The sequence below is a fragment of the Durio zibethinus genome, chromosome 1, assembly GCF_047325235.1.
Source record: "Durio zibethinus cultivar Kanyao isolate XHJ-2024 chromosome 1, ASM4732523v1, whole genome shotgun sequence".
Lineage (NCBI taxonomy): Eukaryota > Viridiplantae > Streptophyta > Magnoliopsida > Malvales > Malvaceae > Durio > Durio zibethinus.
The window spans coordinates 2,847,166-2,868,263 of record NC_143162.1 but is presented as its reverse complement, the minus strand read 5'-3'; the positions used below and the strand labels follow the sequence as shown (position 1 = coordinate 2,868,263).

The following is a 21,098-nucleotide window of genomic DNA, read 5'->3' as shown; positions in this document are numbered from 1 at the left end:
TTATTGTTTTTGAGTAAAAAAAAAAAGCACGATGTAGAGCGAGAAGATCAACTCAAGTTTTTCTAGACAGAAATAGTCAACAGGGAACGTTAATAATGCTATTTGCAAATTGAAGCATATGCGCGCTGAAATTATAATAAAAATTCTTAACCATTTAAGACCTGGCAAATATTAGTTGTAGTTGAGTAGTAGTAGTAGTAGTAGTTATAGTTGTCATCCTTGAGCTTTTCGATTACTTGGAAAAGACCACCTTTTCGGGGTTTTGACTTTCTTAGGTTTTGAATATATATCCTCTCGATCACCAACTGCATATATAATCTAACCCTTCTGAATTTCTCATCCTACAAATCGTCTTCAAAGTTCAAACCAATTCACAACTACATCTTCAACAGTTACGATTCAACTACTTTCAATCCAATTCTCAGCTCTTTTTTGAACAAACTTAAGCTTTTTCTTGTCCGGGTTGGTTCTTAATAAAATGGATGAAATTGATGTTCCTCCATTTTTCATCTGCCCTATCTCTCTTGAGATTATGAAGGATCCTGTTACGGTTTCAACAGGGATTACGTATGACAGGGAGAGCATTGAGAAATGGTTGTTTTCTGGGAAGAACACCACATGTCCTGTTTCAAAGCAAGTTATTGCGGATTGTGAACTTACCCCTAATCGTACCCTGAGAAGATTGATTCAATCCTGGTGCACGTTAAATGCTTCGCATGGAGTCGAAAGGATTCCAAAGCCAAAGCCACCCATCAGCAAAGCTTAAATTATCAAGCTCCTCAATGATGCCACGTCACCACAGCAACAGATAAAGTGTCTCGGGAGGCTACAATCAATCGCTTCTGAGAATGCTACAAACAAAAGATGCATGGAATCTTCAGGCGCAGTTGAGTTCTAGGATTCAATTGTGAGTAATTATGACTCTACAGAAGCTGAAGAATCATTAGATAACGAGTTTGAGTCAAAAAGACGAACTGAGGAGGCTTTAAGCATTCTCTACAATCTCCAACTCTCAGAAGCTGCTCTCAGGAATCTTTTGGGCAAAAATGGTAATTTCTTAGTGTCCTTAACGAGAGTAATGCAACGTGTACGAGTCTCGGGCTTATGCAGTACTGTTGTTAAAATCAATGGTGGAGATAGCTGATCCGATGCAACTAATCAACTTGAGACCTGAATTGTTCGTCGAACTAATTCAAGTTCTGCGTGATCAAATTTCTCAGGAGGCCTCAAAAGCTACTCTACAATTGTTGATCTGTATTTGTCCATGGGGAAGAAACAAGATTAAGGCAGCCGAAGCCGGTGCGGTACCTGTCTTGATTGACTTGCTTCTTGATTCGTCAGAGAGAGGGGTTTGTGAGATGATACTGACAGTGCTGGATGCACTATGTGTTTGTGACGAAGGCCGATCCGAGCTGCTAAATCATGGAGTAGGGCTTGCTATTGTTTCAAATAAGATACTTAGGGTTTCTCAAGTTACAAGTGAAAAGGCAGTGAGAATTTTGCTGTCTATTTCCAAGTTCTGTGCCACTACTAATGTGCTTCACGAGAAGCTACAATTAGGGGTTGTGGCTAAATTGTGCTTGGTCCTTCAAGTCGACTGTGGATTCAAAACTAAAGAGAGGGCCAGAGAAGTGCTCAAATTGCATGCTAGAGTATGGAAGAATTCTCCTTGCATACCAAGCAATCTGCTCTCCCCCTATCCAGCTTGACCAGAAGGAGAAAACTAGATTGATTCAGGATTTTCAATTGTTTTCCTTTTTGTCAATTACCAATACATATACTTGTGTACATAATTGTTCATTGGTAAAATTAACTAGCAAAAGCAACATTCATGGGCAAAAAAAAAACTAGTGCCTGCTCAAATTAAATGTATAATTATAGCAAAAAATTTTGTTTTATGTTTTGGAAAATTGATTAGATACTGACCTCATCATTTATTGACAAGTCGTTGATTAACTCAAATTTGGCATATTGATTAATTTGCCTCGTTTCATTAATTGTTTGAAACAACACCTAAGTGAGTACATGAAAGTTGTTTAAGCATTTAATTTCTTTTAATTAATCAATATCTATAGTTATGCTTTTAGTTATTTTTTTTTCATCCCACGATCAATTATCTCTTCTAAATATTGTTTATATTTCTCTGTGAAAATAACTTAAAATTAGCAAATTAGAAGAGTTAAATGAGGAATTGACGTAGTGCAAAAAGGAGATTTTGAAATTTTAAAATTTATTAAATATCAACTTTAAAAAATAATTACATAAATCAATTTCGTTAAATTTTAATTTCTTGAAATTATTAGTATAATTATAATAATTATTAGATAGATGAGAATTGATAAGACCGGGAGGTTAATATTTTCCAGTGTTCAAAGGGACTGGGGTGTGGGCCTAGGCAGTGGAATTAAACAAACAGAAAAAGAAGAAACAAACAAAATGGGTCGACTTGGAAGTTGGAATCGTTGAAAATGGAAATTCAAAGTAATAATAAGTTAACGAAAGCAATGACCGGCCGACTTGTTGGGCCATGAAATTGACAAACCCTGTTATGGAAATGTGCTATTCAACAGTTGGTAAAGCAATTTTCTAGACCAGCGGCTGGTTCAGGTCATCTCATAGCCAATCAAATTAATTAAATGGAAAAAGAACAAGGAAAAATAAAACAAAACAAAGAAGGCTTGACATCTAATTTTCTATATCATTTCATAATTATGACTCCAAAATAATAATTTTAAAAATAAAGTTTCGATAAAAAAAATACATGCATTTATCATTAATTGATCAAATATTTATGAGACATTACATTTCACTTATATAAAATGAGAAAATATGGATAAAATTAAGATTATTTTATTGTTTTCCAATTAAGATCAATTGTCTGCCATTTAGCAGCCAAATAAGGCCCATGTGATGTGACCTTTTTTTTTGGTTAGTATTAAAATTGTTTTATGAGAATTATGTAATTAGATTGTAATTTTATGAGAATTTGTCTTATGACAAATTAAACCTGAACAAGTTCTAGAATTTTGACTTTAAAATTAGGTACTTTTGCTATGTGATGCTCACAAGCAATGGGCAAGAATCTAAGTAGAAGGCAGCCAAATGGCGCACATCGCATTACAAATGAAATATTATCCTAAAATTTATTGATTTTCATTTTTTTTTATAAAATTAAATCACGATTGTTAAAATTAAAAATTCAACATTTTATTAATAAATTACGTAACTATTCAATTGGTTTGTTGCCAATTAGAGGTGTTTTTTTTTTTTTTCCCTTGTTGATCATTCATATAAAAAGTATTCTAACAAAGCATGAAATACCCATGATCATATTTTTAAAAAAAATCACTCATTATGTGAGAGATTTTATGTGAACTGCAAAGTGGGCGGCTAATTATGGGTAACTTGTTAAATTCAACAGATATTCATATATGTCCATGTCATCAAGTTTTGGAGAAGAGTTGATGAGCCTATTTTTTACATGATTGTTTTTTTATTCATCTCATTTGAATAATTGTTAAACAAAAGTTGAATAAATTTCTTTTGGTTAATTGTAAAGTTGAACACAATTTTATTTTTTTTATAAGAGAAAGTGACATGCTGATTTTTAGTTATTTCATTGGTCACAATGTTGAATCTGATGAAAACAAAATATTGGTGAATGAGTGATTCTAACCTAACTCGAAATGTTATTTTCTTTCAATAAAACAAATTGTTGTATGGACTTCAACATAATATTTTTATTTTCTTTTGTGTTCATTTAGATGTAGATTGTGTACAAAAACAACATTTATAAGAGGAAGGATCATTCTTTTGCTCTGGCGGTGGACTCATGTTTTGTTTTCAAGCTTCATAATTGATATATAGCTCTCGATTTTAAGCTTTGAGCATTTGCAGTATCTTGTTTATGAAAAAGGAGGTAATTCTCCTTTATTTCATAATTATCTCATTTTTATTAAGATTTTATATTTGAAAATTTTAAGTTAAGAAATTTCTCAAATTCAAGCTATTAATTGTTGAATTAAAGGCATAACATATGAACTGAGAGTTTAACTCAATAATTGATTCATGTAATTATTCTCAAAAAATAACATTAAGTAAATCTAAAGTTCGAATCACAATGTCTGTAACTTTTTTCTATATTTTCAAATTGTGATTTCTTTTATAAAAAAAAATCATATTATAAAATCTTCTCTACATATCTTTAGATTGCAATCTCTTTAAAAAAATTGAAATTTTGACAAAAAATGGAATAATCAAGGTCCATCATGACTTGAATTGTCTACACGGTTTTTTTTTTTTTTTTTCATATGCCCTCTACCAACTTAGAAACTATCCAATAATTTCTAAAAAATAAAAAACTTCCATTAACAAAAAATGGAAAATATAGAGAAAAGATTAAAATCATATAACATAAGCATTCAAACATTATCAAGTTACAAGAGTTCAGCCACGATCAAATTGTAAGCTCACAAAAATGCATCAATCCACTCCACTCAAAATCAATGACTTACATGTGCTTACCTGTTTTTTTTTTTTCATGTATTTCTACCCAACTTTTTAGATAGTATTCAATCTTCTTTTCATTTTAAATTTCATTGATGAATAGAGAAAATTTTACAAACGTATAAAACTATTAATATTCATTCTTCAATTATGATTCGACCTTAAAACCTTTTAATTATGAAACATGTTAGAACGACTTTGAAACTTTTTAATTACGAAACGCGTTAGAAATATTAAGTAAGACATTACCATTGTTAAAATTGCAAGTTGAGAAACAACCGAAGACTTACCTAATCCATTCAAACATCAATGACTTGCAATATTGCCTTTTGTTTTTTTTTTTTTTTGCCTCATACTTTTGAAAACTTAAAATTTCATTACAAATAATATAACATAAATAAAATATTATAAAATCAGATAAAAACTATACCAAGTCACCTCTTTCTTTACAACTATACAATCAAGTCACCACAAATTATTTCAATTAATGTTATGAAGTTTTTGTTTTTGTTTTTATTTTTTTATTTTTTTATAAAAGATATTGCAGTTTGAAATAAATGAAAAAATTATAAATGTTGAGATTTAAATTTTAAATTTATTCGATATTATGTCTTAAAAATAACTGAATTTATAAACTTCGAATTTATTTTTTTATCTTTTAATTTAGCTGCGGTAACTTTACAATTTTTTCCATCATATACAACCTTTCCGTCGAGCCACTTCCCATCTTCACCAACTATTTATTCCCTTCATATTCAAGTCCATAGCAACTCATCTCCGCGACACAGGCCAAGTACTCAGCTCAAAATCTCATTATGCATTAACAATAAGCATCCCAAATCTTATCTCTTTCTCTCTTAGCTTTTTTCTAAACCATTACAATCAAGACAAAACTTAGATAAAATTCTCTAAATGAAATTTGTGAAGTTTTTTAATAAAAACGATATAATTAAACTCTAATAAAAAACTGATGGATTAATATAATTCAAATAAAAGATTAATAATATGTAAAAAAATATTAAAAAATAATTTATAATTCAAATTTGATAAGTACTTATTTAATAATAAAATTTTTGTCAAAATTTTTACTAAAAATGATTATCTAAAAATTTATCAAAATTTTTTAAAATTTACACACTTGATTTATGTATAAAAAAAATTATAATCTATTAATTTTATTTTAATTTAATTAATTTTAATAAAAAAATCACGATATTCACTTAAAAAATCTCCTATAAGTCTTTCCTTAAAATCAAGCCTGATCTGGTACTTTCTATGGCATAACCATATACATTTCATCAAAACTTTGCAGCCCACTAAGAAAATGAGATTTTATTTTTGTAAAAGGAGCTTTAAAGAAAAACTTAGAACGTCTGAAACTTACGAAGGGTGTAGCCCATCGGATTGACCAGGGATTTTGGTAAGAAAAATCATATGCTAGCTCAAGTGGGGGGTGTCATATCGTATTCATAGCCAAGGGCAAGTGCATGTACCAATAAGCAAATATTTGTGGATGTATTATGTGCCCTTTAATCAGAGTAATAATTACGTAAAGCCACCCGTTGACTCCATTCTTTCGAGTCTGACGATGGGTACTCCCATAACAGTAGTCTTTCGGAAATTTTGACCCCAACCCCATATGATATGCATGGGCTTGCGTCCTTATCTGATTGATGGACCCAACTCTAGAATTTTCAGAGAGATTGTGGGTAGTGAGCTTTAATGTCCAGAAGTTCTATATATATAAAGTTTTAATTTTTTATGAAATTATTAGGACAAAAATTATAATTATATTTAATATTATACAAAATTAAAGATTTATATTAAATAAATACATCAATTAATATCGATTCTTGGAAGGTTTTGAACAATATTTTTTTAAGTTTGACTTTAACTTGATATGACCTGAGATGTCATTTAATTTATAAAAATTAATTATTATTTAATTTTAATTTCAAAATATATTTTAAAATATTAATATTTTAATATATATTTTTTAAAAAAATTTTAAATTTTGTTTGTGCATAAAATTTGAGTTTCCAAGTGGATCGAATCTTGGTTTGATCCATGGACAAATTTAGAATGACTTGACCTATTTCGTCCTATAGAATTTTAAACAAGTAGTTTTTTTTTTTTTTTTTACAAAATAAAAGTATTTTTATCCCTTCTAATTCCAAAGTTACTGTTTATTTATTAATGGCTTCCACTTAAACTAATTTATGAGTTTTAAAATGAAATTAATATCTATCACACATTAACCAAATAAAATTTTTACTGCTTTGAATTAACTTTCAAAGTAATCGGACTGAATTCATGAAAACTCTAACAATTATAAAGTGTAGTCAATATAAGGTGGAAAAAAATTATGAGATAATAGCAAAAGTTAATTGTTATATATAAAACAATTAATATTGAAATAAAATCTCCATCATCCAAAAAAAAAATTAATAGCAACCCAAAAATTAATATTTGAATCCATTGTAATGTAATCTATTGATAAAATATTATATTCTAGTTTTAATAATTAGAATTCAAACCATAATAATTAAAAAAAAAAAACCTTAAATCATGATTTATATATAAAAAAACCGTGAATATGGTTGTTAGTCAAGAACTGTGAATATAATCCACGCGTATTTCGATCGATTCCTTATCTAGTTTTGTTTACTCGATCGATGGGCATCTTTGACAAAGAAGAAAGGGAAATTAAAGACTTTGTTACATCTATGTTAGGTAATAGTTATTTAGAACGGAAAAGACAAGAAAATTGCCAAAATTATAATTTAAAATTTAATTTTAAATGAGATATTTCACGTTTGAATCTTAGAAAAAAAGAAAAGAAAAAGAAAGGGGCTTCATGTAATGGAATTATATAATTATCCATTTTGCATAGTTCAAAACTCGATGATATTTTACTTGTTAAAAAAATGCGAATTAGAAAAATTTTTTTTAAAGGAGTGATATTAAATCTTTATTTATATATTTACATTCAATTATTAATTGTAACAAATTTCAAACTAATCAAACTTAATTAACATAAAAATGATATTAATGTTAGAAAATTATTCATAACTTAAAAAACGATCAATAGTTATAATGAAACCATATAGAATAACTATATATATATATATATATTACTTTTTTCTCTTTTCTAGAAAAGTTTAATTGACCCAAATTGATGATCCTCCACGACACTTTGCAAGATTGTACCTTATCATGACATAATAAGTCTATACCATAAAGATAGATAGATTTTTAGCTATTTTTTTCGAATGTATACCATAAATTTTTTTATAGTTTTATACATAATAAGTCTATACCATAAAACTTTTTATAGTTTTATTCTAATGTAATTTATATCTTTATAGCTTTAAGAACATATTTATCAGTCATTCAATCATTCTAGTTAAGGTAAGTTTAATAAATAAGAGTTTATATTTAATATATTATCGGTATATATATTTTATATATTATTAGTGAATTAGATAATATTACTTTATTAATGAACAAATATCAATCATTAAAATAAATATATAAAAAATTAATTTTTTTTAAAAATTATTTATTAATGAGATAATATGATTTGATTTATCTCATTAATAAGATGATTTTATTCAATTTATTGATAATACATAAAATTTATATACTGATAATACAATAAATAAAAATCTAATAAATAATACTCTAAAAATTAATAGCTTTTTACTTTTAATTTTTTATTATATAACGGATTTAAGTTATTTTTTTAAAAAAATTATGTATCAATCAATTAATTAAATGTTTGATGGACAGATAATAGTACATTTTCTAGGTTATGAATAGCAACTACCAAAATTTTTACTTCAATTTTATAAATTATTATTAACTATTATATGAAGTTCCGTTTGATTTAAAAATTAAAAAAAATGAAAGAAATATTAATGCTGATTTTATTTCTTTAAGAAAGAAAAGACATCAGATAAGCTGTTACGTGTTACTGTAATGTCTGCAAGAGCCTCAACTTTTCTCTCTTTGACCAACCAACACCCTCTTCGGAATGAATTTAATGGGAAGCGATGATTCATGAGAATCCACTGACCAGTAAGAGACGACCAGTCCCTTATTTCTTCCCAATTTTGTCAATAAATTAAGCCGCATTCTCTTACCACTCAAAGCCTCTCCCCCCATTCCACACTTTTGTCTTTAAAACAAAGCCCAGCAATTTCAGCTTCTTTCTCCTACTGCTTTTCTTAATCAATCTTTTTGTACCTTTTTGTTTTCCAAATATACAATGGATGATGGTGTTGAAGTACCCAAGTATTTCATCTGCCCCATATCCCTGCAAATCATGAAAGATCCAGTGACTGCCATAACCGGCATCACTTATGATCGAGACAGCATTGAGCAATGGCTACTTGTTGGCAAAAAAACCAGCTGTCCAGTCACCCAGCAGCCTTTGCCTAGAGACTCCGATTTAACGCCTAACCATACGCTGCGTCGGTTGATCCAAGCCTGGTGCACTGAGAATGCTTCACTCGGCGTTGACCGGATTCCTACCCCTAAACCTTCCATTGATAAGTCCCATTTCCTAAAACTCATCAAAGACCTTCAACATCCTGATTCCAAGATGAAAACCCTGAGCGAATTGGATTTGTTGGTGGCCAAAAATGAAAGAAACAGGAATTATATGGTGCAGGCTGGGGTGCCTAAAGCTATGTTATCGTTTATTGTAAATTGTTTCAAGGAAGTCTGTGTCAATGGCCTGGAAGAGGCCCTAAGCGTACTTTTTTTAATTCGAATTCCACCAGCTGAAGCAAAGTTGCTTCCCAAAGAAAATGATCAGATTATCAAATCACTGATTTGGGTATTAGGATGTGAATTCAAAACCAACGTTATGGTAAAATCCCATGCGGTTTTAGTATTGAAAACAATCGTTGAAACAACAAGTTCTATTGTACTTGAAAGACTAGAACCACAGTTCTTTGAGACGATTGTTGGAATTTTGAAACCAGGCACCAGGGTCACTCAACAGGGAATGAATTCAGCTTTGCATGTTCTATTAGATACTTGTCCTTGGGGAAGAAATAGGTTAATGATAGTTGAATCAGGAGCAATTTCTGCGCTTATCGAGCTTGAATTGGGATCATCCGGAAAGAGAACAACCGAACTTATTATGGGAATACTCTTCCATCTATGTTCTTGTGCAAATGGGAGACCTGAGTTTCTTAGCCATAAAGGAGGCGTAGCCGTGGTGACAAAGAGGATTCTGAGAGTTTGTCCGACGGTGGACGATCTAGCCGTGCAGATCCTTTCACTGATAAACCAATTCTCTGCCACGAATTTGGTTGTTCAAGAAATGTTGTATGTTGGAACCGTAACAAAGCTTTGCATGTTGCTGCAAGTTGACTGTGCAACATATTTGAAGGAAAAAGCTATGGAAATCCTTAAATCACATTCTGATGAGTGGCAAAAGTTCCCTTGCACCAATAAAACTCTCTTGACAAGGTATATTAATTGAATTCAATATATATTAGTTACTATACTTATATTTACTTTTTAAAATATGTAATAATTCAGAATTGCTACTAAATTCACTACCAATGATCACAATTATTTCTATGCACATTTCATAAATATTGAATGTGTATAGACAATTTTGACTATTGGTTGTGAATTTTTTTACTTTGGTTAATAATTTGTTTAAGAGAAAATTAAATGTTATTGGGATCTAAGATATGCTTGAACTCATGAGTTTGTATGGCTAATTGCTATTAAAGTTTGATAATAGTAAATATCATTACCATAATTTTGGTATGGATAGAGTAATATTCAATTTACATATCATAGATATGATTTTTGTTACTTTTTATTCCCCTTCAAATCATGCTATTTTTGTTTGATGGAAACCTTGAGGTTTGTTTGGATGCGATGTTTGGAAGAGAAATTTAATTTCAATTAAGATTTCCAGAATTTAAATGAATTTATTTGTTTGGGTAAAAGGAAGAAAGAATTTCAAAATTCTTCTCTCTTGAAATTCCCTCTTGAAATTCCACCTAAATAGGTGGCTTTTTTTTTTTTTCTTTTAATTCCTCCAAATCTTTTCTCTCTTTACTAGTACACTGCACATGGCTCATTATAAAATAAAATTTTCAAAAAATAAATATAATTTTATTTTACTGTAAATTATATTTTTAATTTTTACAATAATAATAATATTTATATATTTTTACAAAGCTAATGATACTCATATTATATATTTTATTTATATATATTTTTATCTTTAATATCATTAATTTGCTTTTATAATTATTTTTTACCTCATTAAATTCTAATAAATTAAATTTCTTTCTAAAAGGTATTCATCCAAACAAAATAATTATAAATATTAAAATTTTGAAATGATATGCATTTTGAATTTCTTCAGAATTTTAAAACTCATCATCCAAATAACCTCTAAGGTAAATGGAAGAATCATGCAATAGATGCATAAAATCAAACATTAAATTATAATCATTATTTTTTTTATATTTAAAGTTGTTAAGGATAGAATTTTAGTTAATAAAATTAAGAGTTCAACTCTCTACTAACCCATCATAAATTATTGCTGTGAACTTTCTTTACTAACCAATCATATCTATGTTGGCAAGAACTTTCACCAATATGATTTTAATTTGCTGTAATATACTTTATTTACTTTCACCCCAAACCCTTTGATGTTTTATGATAACTTTGAAGAAACTAGGGATTTACATTAAAGATCTTTACTTTTAGAAGAAAGATGTGAGTAGTTATTCAGTAATGTTGATGATTGACTGAGGAAAATGATGAATTCCCAAGTCTTTGGGAATGACATTGATTTATATATAAAGGCACAAGAACAGGGATGGTATTTTATCAAATAGAAAATCAGTCTCATTTTACGTTTTGATGGAAATTAAATGCCAGATCGTAACCTTTTGCAGGTCAAGGTTTTGAACAAACATTGCTTTAGAACAAATGTTGGTAACTAATAATCACCTACTCAATTTTGGTTACTTTTATTATTTATTTTAATTGAGATTTACATATATTAATAATAATACAATAAAAATATTCTTATCTAAGCCTAAACCTGTTTAAAGTCAGGTTATCTGTTCAGACAAATAAATTTGGTCTGTCAAATTGTGAATATGGATTTTTGAGCCTGGATCCAATCTTTAAATTCGATTGATCTAAGTTGAATTATTATTTAATTAATCTTATTTAATCTTATGATTTAGTTTTAATTCAAAATATATTTAAAAATATTAAAATTTTAAGATATATTTTTATATTTAATTTTTAGATTCGACTGATCAAACATTAGATAAACCTTTTGAAAGATCAATCAGATCTAACTTGTCTTAGCCTATGAATAGATCTATCTAAACCTAATTACTTCTCGAAGCAATTGATTCCTTGAGTTTAATAGAGGTTCAATTTCACAATTGAGCAAGTTTGATATAAATGAGTTTTATTGCAAACTTCATAAATTGAACAAAATGGATATATATTTGAAATTTATATAAATAATTTGTTTTCTATTTTAGCACTCCTTTGTAAAATATCAAATAAAGTCTTTGATAAGGTTACACATCATAATAAACTCAACACCTTAATAGCTGACTTGATTAATTTGACAACCGCATGTTACAGATACTTGCTGATTTCTTGAATAAGATGTATGCTTTGAATATATGTACATAATACAATATACTTGATGTCTTTTATTTTGAAAAGTTCATATCTCTCTCTCTCTCTCTCTCTCTATATATATATATATATATATAGTTATTGACAATAAAATTGGATAAAAAAACACTTTGTTTTCAAATTAAGTACTGATTAAATAAGAGTGATGGCAATCTCCACAACAAACAGCAATGCTAATTAATTAACTACTCATTGCATCTAGTAATTGCTTGATCACTATCTTGGTTTAATTTTTTGCATTATATGCTTGTTTATTTATTAATCGGTGACAATATAAACATTTCTTTTATTGAGATCAAAGAATTGTGTTCAAAATTTGTTTCAATTAAAAATTATAGTATTCAAAATATCATTTTGCACTAATTAAAATATTATGTGATATCTTAATTTGTTTTGAAGCTAGAAGTACTCTTGCTTCATGCTTTATAAACAAGAAATATCCTATGGATTTATATTTAATGTACTACAATATATAAAATTTAATATTATCAATAAGTTACATAATAATTTTTTATAAAAAATTTAATTTTAAATATATTTTTAAAATTAGATTTATTTGTTTTTTTAATATTTTAAAATAAATTTTTTATAAGATGTTATTATGTGATTTATTTACTATATATAATATTTATATATTGATATTATAAAAATATAAACTTATATTATTAAAAAAAAGTAATTAAAATATTACCTACTAAGGTTTTATTTGAATGATCCATCGTCACATCATATTATTACATTAGGTGTCTTAACAACATGAAAGACAGACTTTCAAAGGCATGTCAGATAACTTGGGCTTCAGTTTTTCGAAGCCCATCCCTTTGTTGCTTTACCATTTCTTTGATTATCTTTTTTTATTGATTTTTACAATAAAAAAAGTAATTACCAAGTATAATCTAATAAAAAGAAACCTTGGCCTCATAATTATAGTATTATAGTATTATTTTTTTCCTTCATAATAATAAAATTATATATCTTCAAAATTTAAATCGAAAATTTAATTTTATGATAAAACATTCTTTAAATTAAACCATTACTTGTGTTATTTTCTACTTACTTATTCGTTAAAACAATACAATTTCACTTCATTCTATTCATTTTTTAATTCTATTGTAATAAAATCTTGGAAGGTCAAAAGTAAATGATAAAAAATGACTTGCAGACTGCAATTTTTTTTGCTTGAGTTAATTATATAGATTTATTTATAATTTGACTCTAGTTTTTACCCTTAGGATTGGACTATTGCCAAAACTTCCACGTTTAAAATTCACTCGTTCAAATTTAATTTTATGTTACTTTTTTTGTTTGTATTCCCACTTGATTATATTTCTTTTTGTTGCTAGTTACAAATTCTCTTTGTTTTCACATTCAAGGACCTAAATATCAAACCAATGGGTCAGATATCTTTTTTCATTGTTAAATATCAAATTTAAAATTAATTGGTGATAAGTGAAGGGGTTTAATTTTAATATAAGACTACTGGATATAGGATAACATCACTTTAATAGGTTCCTATCATGCGTAAGCAAAGATGAAAGAAATCTATTAGGTGAAAGATTAGAAAAAGGTAGCGAATAAAAATCTAAACTCTGATATTATGTTAAGCATCTAATTTAAAATTAATTGATAATAAGTGAAGAGACTTAACTTGAATATAAGACTATAAGAAATTAAAAATTTATTAGATATGAGATAACTTACTTTAACAATTCCCCATAACGTGTAGACGAAAATGAAAAAAGTTTATCACATGACAAATTTAAAAAATACGACAGAAAAAAAATTCATGATTTTGATACTATATTTAATCATTCAACTTAAAATCAATTAGTAACAAATAAAAAGGTCTAACTTAAATACAAGACCATAGGATGTGGGATAGCGCCACTTTAACAATCATGGGTCTCACATTCTTAAACTAAAAGAAAATAAATAAAAATAATAATATTTTTTATATAAAAATGGCTACAATTTGAGAAGAGAAAAAAATGTAAATATTTAGATTTGAATTCTAAATTTATTGGATGTCATTTCTTAAATTTTTGACAAAAATCTAACTCAAAAATTTTTTGATAAAAATTATAAATGGATTTGGTAAAACAAAAAATATATATTTAATGTTTGGTGTGTAACACTAATTGTAACTGATAATTTTTATATTTTACACATATTTAATATAATACATATATAATACGGACACAAAAATTAACAAATTTTTAGGTGTAAATTTTCATTCACCATTAATAAAATTTTTCAATTTTACAAGCGAAATTAAATGATCGTTATTTATACTTTTTTTTTTATCATAAACAAGATATGTGACAACCCTCTAACTTGGGTAAAATTTAAAAATTACATCAATAAATGGAATATGCACATTGATAGTATATGAAATAATTTTCCTTTATATATATATATATAATATTATATATATATATATATAATCTAATAAAAAAGAAGTGCATGCTTTCATGAATTTTCTATAAGAATTCAAATGTTACTCAAGCAGTTACAAAAACAAGAGAAATAGCCTTCCCAAAAGGGAAATAAGATAAGGAGGATGGTCAATTTAGCATGTGGGAGACCGGCATACCAAAAAGCTCACGTGTTTCGCAATGGGCAAAGGGCAGTTGATTCCAAATACATGATTATTTAGGTCCAAAACCACACCTTTTGAATTTAGTTAGTAATTTTGTAGTAACAAATTAAACCATAATTTTATTTCCCAAACTTTATAGAACGTGGGGGAAATGTACCTGCTAAGGTGGATAGTTATGGGGCATCAATTTCGCAAATGAGAATACTTAACCACCTCAATATAACAACCCTAATAATAATTGCAACTCAAAAAGCAAACAGAGATTTAGTCAAAATTCCAATTCTAATTTCGCTATACTTGATAAAAAAAAAAAAAAAAACACCCTTATCTCAATAGTAAAAAGTTTAGCTATTAAAATTTAAAATTTAATTTAATTAATTCACGTAATTATCTTTAAAAGATATCATCTAATAAATTTAAGATTTAAATCTCAGTACTTATCTTTATTCTCAGATTATAATCTTTTATATATAAAAAAAATAGAGATATTAGAAATTTTAAATTTTAGGTTCAAATTTCATTATCGGTGTATTTTTGTTTAATTATATATTGATTTATTTATTTGTTAATTTGGTTTGATTTTTAGTGTTTTATTTTTAATGTATATTAAAAATTATTTAATTACAATTGTAATTTTACCGATTAATGTAATTTTATAATTTTTTTCCTATTGATCTTACTTTAAAAACTAATGAATTATATTTATTTTAAAAGTGTAATTAAATTAACTTGAAATTAAATCTTCATGATAGTAGATCAATTTAAATTTTATAATCATTTTAATTATAAGGAGATCTTAAGTTTTGTCCAACATATATTATCGAATATAATAAATTCATAACAATTTTTTTTATAATTTTTAATAAATTCAAATCTAAACAAAAAAAAAAAACTTTTTATCATTTGAATCAAACATATTTATATCCTTATTATATGCATACCCAAGTCTTCGGATTTTCAGAGAGAAAATCTTTGAAGTGCATTTACAACGGTGGTAGGACAGCCTTAAATTAGTAAGGAAAAGTATCGTTTACTTTGACAATGGAAAAAAATGGATAAAAGATGGACAATTTTTCCAAAAGTCTTAAATCTGATTTTAAAAACTTCAGAGCATATCTTGTATTAATTAGCAATTTACACCACTCATTTTTTGCCACTTGGCACTAACTTAGTGGGTTGACTCAAAAAGGATTTCAACCCCCCCAAAATAAGAGAAATTCAGGAATAAAATTGATAAATTCTTCCATCCAATATACATTACTTTTCTTTTGGCGATTATTTATGAACTACTCACAACCCAAAAGGAAAAAAAAGAATAATAATTGAATGATGGCCAGTTTGTCTGTAATGAAATTAAAAATTAAATTTAAAAATTTTAAATATAATATAATAACACAATATATAAATAATATGTTTCAAAATTTTAATAAAAATTATAACTAAATTTAATAAAATTAAAAATATATTTTTTATATTTATATAAATTATAATACATAATTTTTATATAAAATATAATATAAATATGTAAATTATTAATATTCCTTAATTAGTCTTTTTAGTAGCCGAGTTGGTTGGCGGCCTGCCCCTGACGTCTATCATTTACGTATGCGCATATACAGTATTTGAATTCGAATAAACATTGAGGATATATATATATATATAGCAGGGATAATGATTTTTGTGGCCAACATTTTAAAGTTTTTCCAACCTGTGTGCTGCTCTTACTGTTTATTATGTCATATACATAGAAAGAAAAAGAAAAATTATAGTCATGAATGATTGCTTACGTGGTTTAGTGATAGAGTTAAACACCAATATTGTTCCATTTGTTTTCAATTTGATGACTAAATAGGCTTTCATCATAATAAAAACCTTGACATCATCTCAAATAAACAAAAACAAATTTATTAAAGTTTAAAAGAGGTTTACTTGTATGTGTATGTATAAATATATAATAGACGATGAAAAAGAAAGTATAAAATTTACATTTTAAATATCATAATATATAAAAATTTTACGTGTTTAATTTTAAAAAAAAATTATACGTTGAAATAGTCATTTTCCTTTCCCTTGGTTTTCTATTTTTACCTTTTCAGAATGGATGCTTCTGACCTTCCAATCTTCCATTATATTAATTTAACGAAGACAAGATCAGCTTGATCATCCTCATCATCAATAACACAGCCAAAAAAACAGATAAATCAACCCAAAATTTTTTTTTTTTCTATTAAGAAAATGGTGGGTCAAAATAGGTGGACAACCGAGGCAAAAGTAAAAACTGACGAGTGTTTGTAGCAAGGATAGCTGAGCTGACGCAGCCAAATTAGCATCCCCCATTTGAATTTGTCGGTAACCGATGACGTTTTTGTTTTCGATTAAAAAAAAAAAAAGCGCGAGGTAGAGCGAGAATATCGACTCAAGTTTTTCTAGACATAGTCAAAAGGCAACGTAAATAATGCTTTTTGCAAATTGAAGCATAGGCGCGCTGAAATTATAATAAAAATTCTTAGCCATTTAAGACCTGGCAAATATTAGTTGTAGTTGAGTAGTATTAGTAGTTATAGTTGTCATCCTTGAGCTTTTCGATTACTTGGAAAAGTCACCCTTTTCCGTGTTTTAACTTTCTCGGGTTTTGAATATATATCCTCTCGATCACCAACTGCATATATAATCTAACATCTCTGAATTTCTCATCCTACAAATCGTCTTCAAAGTTCAAACCAATTCACAACTACATCTTCAACAGTTACGATTCAACTACTTTCAATCCAATTCTCAACTCTTTTTTGAACAAACTTAAGCTTTTTCTTGTCCGGGTTGGTTCTTAATAAAATGGATGAAATTGATGTTCCTCCATTTTTCATCTGCCCTATCTCTCTTGAGATTATGAAGGATCCTGTTACGTTTTCAACAGGGATTACGTATGACAGGGAAAGCATTGACAAATGGTTGTTTTCTGGGAAGAACACCACATGTCCTGTTACAAAGCAAGTTATTGCGGATTGTGAACTTACCCCTAATCATACACTGAGAAGATTGATTCAATCTTGGTGCATGTTAAATGATTCGCATGGAGTCGAAAGGATTCCAACGCCAAAGCCACCCATCAGCAAAGCTCAAATTATCAAGCTCCTCAATGATGCCAAGTCACCACAGCAACAGATAAAGTGTCTCGGGAGGTTACAATCAATCGCTTCTGAGAATGCTACAAAAAAAAGATGCATGGAATCTTCAGGCGCAGTTGAGTTCTAGGCTTCAATTGTGAGTAATTATGACTCTACAGAAGCTGAAGAATCATTAGATAACGAGTTTGAGTCAATAAGACCAACTGAGGAGGCTTTAAGCATTCTCTACAATCTCCAACTCTCAGAAGCTGCTCTCAAGAATCTTATGGGCAAAAATGGTGATTTCTTAGTATCCTTAACGAGAGTAATGAAACGTGGAAGCTACGAGTCTCGGGCTTATGCGTACTGTTGTTGAAATCAATGGTGGAGATAGCTGATCCGATGCAAATAATCAACTTGAGACCTGAATTGTTCGTCGAACTAATTCAAGTTGTGCTTGATCAAATTTCTCGGCGGGCCTCAAAAGCTACTCTACAATTGTTGATCAATATTTGCCCATGGGGAAGAAACAAGATTAAGGCAGCCGAAGCCGGCCCGGTACCTGTCTTGATTGACTTGCTTCTTGATTCGTCAGAGAGAAGGGTTTTTGGGATGATACTGACAGTGCTGGATGCACTATGTGTTTGTGACGAAGGCCGATCCGAGCTGCTAAATCATGGAGCAGGGCTTGCTATTGTTTCAAAGAAGATACTTAGGGTTTCTCAGGTTGCAAGCGAAAAAGCAGTGAGAATTTTGCTGTCTATTTCCAAGTTCTGTGCCACTACCAAAGTGCTTCACGAGATGCTGCAATTAGGGGTTGTGGCTAAATTGCGCTTGGTCCTTCAAGTGGACTGTGGATTCAAAACTAAAGAGGGCCAGAGAGGTGCTCAAATTGCATGCTAGAGTATGGAAGAATTCTCCTTGCATGCCAATCAATCTGCTCTCCTCCTATCCAGCTTGACCAGAAGGAGAAAGCTAGATTGATTCAAGAGTTTCAATTGTTTTCCTTTTTGTCAGTTACCAATATATATACTTGTGTACATAATTGTTCATTGATAAAATTAAATAGCAAAAGCAACATTCATGGGCAAAAAAAACTAGTGCCTGCTCAAATTAAATGTATAATTATGGCAAAAAATTTTGTTTTATGTTTTGGAAAATTGATTGGATACTGACTTCATCATTTATTGACAAGTTGTTGATTAACACAAATTGGCATATTGATTCATTTGCCTCGTTTCATTAATTGCTTGAAACAACACCTAAGTGAGTACATGAAAGTTGTTTAAGCATTTATATTTCCTTTAATTAATCAATATATATGAGTTTTTTTCCCAAACAAAGGTACTTAGATATCTTATTTCTTTAAGTGGGATACTTTTAAACTTTATTCTTAAAAACATATAGTATCATACAATTTAATTCCATGTCAGCATGAAATTCCACATCACTTTCTTTTTTAATCTTCTCTCCCTTTCTTCATTGTAACTATTCATCTCTTAAAAAATGCAGAAAGCTTATCAAATAGAAGACAATCATTGCAACACTGTAACATGCCCTAACAATAAGTATAAACTTACCTTGCTATTTGATAATATTTGTCAAAACCAAAAACCATTAATTGAAAAGGTACGGGTTTTGAAGCCAAGCATAGAATGTTCCTAGATTCTTAAGGGCACCAAATAATTTCGAGCACCTTCTGGAGTAGATCTAGACAGTATTGGAGTTTCAATCCACCTCCAAATAATCTCTCTTTTTTGTGCCAACAAAAAAGGTATTCATCTATTTCTTTTTTTTTTTAAATAACTATTCATCTCTTTTCAAATCATTATCTTTTGGGCAAAAATTTTTTAAATGATCGATTCTGAAAATATAAAACCATGGCACCATGATTATTCATTTCGCACCAAATAAATGCTCTTCAAAATTTATTTTATAGTTTTTTTAAATTTTTTTTATTTCTTCTTTGTTTTATATCTTTTGATTTTGATTTTAGATTTTTCCCTTGTCTCTTTCTTTCTTTACCTAATTTGCAGTCGTGTTGGTCTATATTCTATGGAATCTCTCCCTTTTATTTTTCCTTTTGCTTTCTTCACCAACCTTGCTGCTAAATTCAATTCCAATTTTAGAGAGCTAAGGTTCTGAAGTATTATCAGTACAATTATATAATTTCATTAGGTTATTAGCTAACAAAATTTGTAAACAAAAAAGTTTTTTTTAGACATTTCATTGAACACCCTTTAAACATCAATAGTTTATTTTTAGTAAATGACAATGCACGAATATTTTAATTCAAATGAAAAGAAGATAAAGAGAGGATGATCTGATGAAGGAAAAAAGAAGAGAAGATGAGGCCTTTTTAAGATATGTGTAATTTAGAATTTTTTTGATTGAGTTAAAACTAATTAAATAATTTATCATTTATTTTATTTTTATATAATTTTTTATATATCTCATACGTGGATTTCAAGTATACAAAGTATCTTATTTTAAGAATTAAGTTTAAAATTATTCTAATTTGATAAATAAGATTATAGGGTGCCTTATCATAAGAAAAAACTCCAATATATATGGTTATGTTTTGATTATTTTTTTTCATCCCATGATCAATTATCTCTTCTAAATATTGTTTATATTTATCTGTGAAAATAACTTAAAATTAACAAATTATAAGAGTTAAATGAGGCATTGACGTAGTGCAAAAAGGAGACTTCCGAAATTTTAAAATTTATTAAATATCATCTTTAAAGAATAATTACATAAATTAATTTCGTTAAATTTTAAATTCTTGAAATTATTAGTATAATTATAATAATTATTAGATAGATGAGAAATGAGAGGACCGGGAGCTTAATATTTTCCAGTGTTCAAAAGGAGTGGGATGTGGACTTAGGCAGCGGAATTAAACAAACAGACAAAGAAGAAACAAACAAAATGGCTGGACTTGGAAGTTGGAAAACCAATCGTTGAAAATGGAAATTCAAAGTAATAATAAGTTAGTGAAAGCAACGACCAGCCGACTTGTTGGGCCATGAAATTGACAAACCGTGTTATGGAAATGTGCTATTCAACAGTTGGTAAAGCAATTTTCTAGACCAGCGGCTGGTTCAGGTCATCTCATAGCCAATCAAATTAATTAAATGGAAAAAGAACAAGGAAAAATGAAACAAACGAAAGAA

At 28.3% G+C, this 21,098-nt stretch overlaps 3 pseudogenes; all 3 read left to right on the top strand.

The window, feature by feature from the left end:
• The first annotated feature begins 242 nt into the window (after positions 1-242).
• On the top strand, positions 243-1,962 carry LOC111310942 (E3 ubiquitin-protein ligase PUB22 pseudogene; annotated as a pseudogene).
• A 6,559-nt stretch (positions 1,963-8,521) lies between these two features.
• LOC149520270 (E3 ubiquitin-protein ligase PUB24 pseudogene) lies at positions 8,522-10,201 on the top strand (annotated as a pseudogene).
• Positions 10,202-17,425: 7,224 nt separating this feature from the next.
• On the top strand, positions 17,426-19,106 carry LOC111310941 (E3 ubiquitin-protein ligase PUB23 pseudogene; annotated as a pseudogene).
• Positions 19,107-21,098: the final 1,992 nt, after the last annotated feature.